The following is a 5503-nucleotide window of genomic DNA, read 5'->3' as shown; positions in this document are numbered from 1 at the left end:
CAGCGGTTAAGTATTATGGAGAAGATGCATGGAAAGATGATGTTGCTTTTCTAGCTTGGAAAGATGATCATGACAAGTTTGAGTTACATCTACAAAAACTAAGATCTGAGAAATTGTGTAGGAAGCTACTAGATATGGAAACTTCTATAGCAGATTTGCAAGCATTACCTAAAGGACTGGTTGCCCTTCTATGCAAGGTAAATTGCCTGGTTTCTTTCTTGAAAAGATATATCTTTTGGTTTCTAGCTATGAAAGGATCCCTTAAAAAAATGCTAACGATCCCTTAAAAAATCTACATTCTCAGATACTTGGTTACAGTCTTATGTTTTTCCTTACTATCTCATGGGTTTTGGTGATGTTTCAAATTCCTTGTGAATGTTATTGAAGGTGTGACTCAATATGAATACATCATGTATATCCAACACCCCTGGTTGTATGGATTATTCTCAGTTAGAACAGTAAAATACTAGCACTCTTGGGTTCACTAAGCACAATATCTATTTATTGTCATTTTATAAAGGTTGTGGAAGATTTAAAGACCACTTTGGTTGTTTTAAATGACCACCTTAGGTGTTGAAACCACATCACCACCCCTTTTTAATGAACTGGCCTAGAATCAACAACTCATCTGATGTTGTATACAATAACAATAAATCTACAGGCTGGAAACCTATGACAGAGGTATGATAACTCTCAAAATAATGTTTTATGATAGACCAAAAGCCTAATGCCATGATAAACTTGACATCTATAATCATAGAAAGTCGATGCCTCCTTGGATCAAGAAGGAAAACATAGAATACTAAAAGTTGACACATATTTGTAGCCAATTATTCTTAGTTTTCTTGTTATTTTCAAGACAACATGGAATCAATGATTCCTAGTTTTTTTATATTCTTTTAGGACAACATGGAATCAGTGACAGGTTTATTTGAGTAGTTTATCATTATTTTAGAGTCCCAGGTGTGTCATTTGACATGTAGTCTTTTGGTAGCAAAAATGTATGCTTTTTATAATATGATTAGCCTTGATGATTTCAAATGTGGGAGTCATTTACCCCATGGATGTTTATTGCTTCTTTCTTGGCTTGTTTATATTATCACTACAATTGATATTTTTTGCAACATAGAATTTTTGATGTGCTAATTTACTAACTAGATTTTTTCCATTGGAAAGGTCACGTGCTGAAGACCTCGCATGTTAGTGAGTCTGGTTGTACAAGGAAATTATTAGGAGTTGTGTGCACAATCAACTTGTTTTCAGCATTAATCACCAGGTTCTCCTTCATACATCTTTCACAGTCATTTCTAAGTTTACCCTCTGTTTCAACAAGAATTAAACTACTAGCTAATGTTATTCATCTTATAGGAAAACTTTGTCGATGATGGTAGTGGATTTTTGTTTTCTTACATGAGATCTGGCTATAGAATTGCTGAGTTTTTGCAGTATCAATGAAATTGGTAGATAAACAAAAATAATAATTTAAAACTCTCTATCTGTAACTGTGCATGCTTTATTTATTACATCATTGAAACAACCAACCAGTGAGATCTCTTGATTTAAATCTTTGTATTTGAACTTTGTGGAAAAGATAACTAATTTAGCAAACATTATGAGATAGAATCCCAGCTGCCAGAAGCAAAGCATAGGTTGAACCATTGTTTTTGTTTTCTAAAATCTATTCTTTCTTCTTAAAAGGAAGCATATCCACGGCTGTTGTTTTTATAAATATATATTATTCTATGCTCTTTTAAACATTGAAATAAATATTTTTCCCTTTGGTCATTTGAAAAATCCCCTCTGTAACATCTATTATGAAGTGATATTTTTTAATTAACTGTAGAAAATCCTCTATGAGAATAGAGTTAATATTATTCAAAACTAGTCTATGTCCAGTAGCGTAGATGAGCAGCTATTGAGAAAGATTACCGGCTGAGAGTGACAAAGCATTGGAGATAGGGAATCTTGCATCTAGGTTCTCTTTTAAATTTTTTTTATTAGTTATGCATGATTACTCTTGATTTATCTCATATCAACCAATGTTGTCTTCCCTTGAATATTAGGAATCATAAGAAAGACAACTCATGTTTATGGCTGAATTTTGCAAATATGAATGCTAACTGTGTTTGAACCTACACAATAATGAAGGCAATTATTTGGCACATGCTCAAAGAAAGAGACATCGGACAAATTTAGCAAAGCATACTGCTCATGAAGCAAAAGATGCTCCAGCCCAACCACAACCAAATAGAAGGAAAGTTGCCCCAAAGAAATTAGGTGTATTATCTTAGATTTGAGACATCAGACAAATTTAGCGAAGCATGCTATTCATGAAGCAAAAGATGCTCTAGCCCAACCACAACCAAATAGAAGGAAAGTTGCCCCAAAGAAATTAGGTGTATTATCTTAGATTTGAGACATCAGACAAATTTAGCAAAGCGTGCTACTCATGAAGCAAAAGATTGATGTGGGAGCATCTCAACCCTTGAACATTATGACGAGATTTGTGATATTGTAATGGTTCAGTCATCTTGAATGAAATGATACCATGTCAAAGGAATGCTTAAATGGATTAAAATTGCATTTAGAATGGATTACATGGCATTTGTAACCAAAAACTATAATGAGGTTATGATGGGTCATCAGATAGATAGTTTTTGTAACTATCCAAGATTGTCTATTAATAGACAACTTTATGTAATCATGGTGGCAGTTATGAAAAGATGGGAAGTTTTGTAACTGCCCATGAATCTCTTAAAGAGATATCAATGTAATTGTGAAAAGGGGAGAGTAGAAGGATTACAAGAGATAGAGTAGAGAGTGGAAAGATATGGGTTCTTTGGCATACAACCAGAGAGCCATTCTAATATGTAATGATTTTCAATTTTAACTGGAATGTGTTTTACCGAATCAAAGAATGGTCTGTTCAGTTTTTATTAAGAAGTTTCTTTAAATCTCCTGCAATCTAGTTCAAGAGTTTGAATAGTCTAATAAGTCTAGTTTGACTGGTTATCTTCTATGCTCATTTTTTTTTTGGAATGATGGCATTTGATTCAAAAATAAGAGAGTTCTCTGCATTTTTTTCTTGACTGGCATAGACAAAAATAGTCTCAGTGCGGGAGCCATATCTCCCAAATGCACTATTGGATTTTTGTGAGCTTTGGATATGTTTTTATAGGCCTAATTTCGCCCATCTTCACCAGAGTGATCGAAGAGTTTTGATCTGGATCAAAAGTTATTCATGTCTGAGTACGGGTCTATCTAGAGACAGCAAGAAGCAATGTTTTGAAGGTAAATATTTGATGAGATGTAATACAGTGATCGTTCATAGCCAGTGTTATCTCATATTGTATACCATTAAACTAAGATGTGTTTATGGAATAATGAGATTTCATTCAAAGAGGAGCATGGAGTTTAATGTAAAGATTCTATGTTTAGGGTTAAATGGGTACACTCTTATGGGAAGGTGACAATATTTTAGAGCCTTTAATGAATGTTGATAGAGAAATATAAGGAATCTATATTTCTTAGGGTGATTGAGTCTTGGGAGTGTGTAGTGAATCTATTACATCAAAGATGCTCCAGTCCAACCACAACCAAATAGAAGGAAAATTGCAGTGAGTCTCCATCTTGGGACACTAGCAAAATTATTCCCCAACTATCAATGTTGCATTTTTCTTTTTCTTCCTTCACTGGGGCAATCTATTGCAATTATGGAAGTTGGATGGAAATATTTGTGGCATGCTATCCCATTTAAAACAGGCGGTAGTGTGATAGCTATTGGGTGTTAACTTTACAGATTTAAAATCTCAGTAAATCATGCATTCTAGGTTCTTGTGAGTTTTTGGCTTCTATTCATCATCCATTTTCCATGGGAGAAAGATACAAGTTATTTTACTTATAGGTAATGTTGTTACTTTTTACACAACCTTTTCTAATATTAATGTTTACTGGGCACTATATTCATCCTAAAATATTGCAGTTACAATTATTTGACTTTTGCAGTTAAAATTGGTAGGCCTGGTTACAGGGTTACTAAGCAATTTGACCCAAAGACAAAGCAACACTCACTTCTTTTCCAGGTATTTATGTATTTCCATTTTTTTGTGGATTATTGTTTTTGCCCAGCTGTAAATTTTATCTTTACTCACAATTTTTTCCTTAATGCAAGCTATACCAATTATATTTGTCTCAAACAGCGATAGAAGTCAGAATGATATACTTTAGTGATGGCCAAGATATCAAATAACTGGCTAATTGACAACAATGAATCATATAATGATGAGAAGAAAAGGAAGCTTTTTATTTTGTTAGTGAACAATTCATATGCCAACCTAGTGCATGCAAATTTTGACAATGACTATGCTACAACATGCCACTTTGTGAAATGATATTTCCTTGGGGTTACATCTACTATTTATTTGAAAGAGATTGATTCACAACAATAACAGAAGAATTTGCAATTTTCAAACATAAATAACTCTTTTGGTTACCTATCACTATTTTTGAAGTGGAGTGAATGGGCATCACAAACAGAAAGTTACATCTAATACTTATCAGATCAATTACAACTTCTCTACTATTTACATGGGGATGAGTGCCATGGATGGCATAGCTGCAATACAACACCTTACAATAAGACCTTTTACAAAAATTGAAGCTTATGCAATATATTATGGTTGGAAAATGCAATATTGAGAAGTTGCACATTAATAGAAAACATATTGAGATATTGCATCTTAATTTTTATATAGAAAATATCCATTGATATAGAAACTTGGCTCAAAATTAAAACTTTGGAACAGATATTAATCTTAAGGACAATGTCCTTAAAACATAAAATAATCTCAAAACAACATAAGTGTCTCAGATTAAAGTTCATAAAATGGGAATCATCAATAGTCATTTGCATTTCCAACAAGATCAGAATCATGATCATCCATGTCTATATCTACTTGATTTTCTTCATCATCCACATTTGTGATATGCAGTACATTCTCTCTCTCAATTTCTTCATTGGTAATCAAAATCTCTTCTTCAAATAGTCCCTCATTGTCTTCATCCACTCTTCAAATTTTTCTTGTACATGAAAATATTGTCCATTAGGCATTACATTGACAAATTCCATGAATTTTCATTTCGAACGAGGCTCTATTTGAATGACATATGACCAACCTGGGCTTCTTACATCCTCAATTAGAAATGACTGATTAATTTGAAGAGGATAAATATATGGCTCATTTGTCTCTGATAAAAATTGTCGTGTATTTGCACGTATAAATCCATACTCATCAACTTGTATAACAGATGGTGGGATCCACTTACATTTTAATAATATAGGACTTTTTTCACCAAAATCCACTTGAATGATTTCTTGGATGATTCCAACATAAAATTTCTTCTCAATTTCATGAAGAAATTCAGCACTAACAACACAATCACAATTTGTCTTTCCTTTGTCCTTTTCTTCCACTCTTAAATGACTACCATAAGCCCACATTGC

Source organism: Cupressus sempervirens, chromosome 1 (genome assembly GCF_028749045.1).
Source record: "Cupressus sempervirens isolate cs-2001-9-10 chromosome 1, ASM2874904v1, whole genome shotgun sequence".
In the NCBI taxonomy this organism is placed as follows: domain Eukaryota; kingdom Viridiplantae; phylum Streptophyta; class Pinopsida; order Cupressales; family Cupressaceae; genus Cupressus; species Cupressus sempervirens.
Note: the sequence above shows the minus strand (reverse complement) of the source record.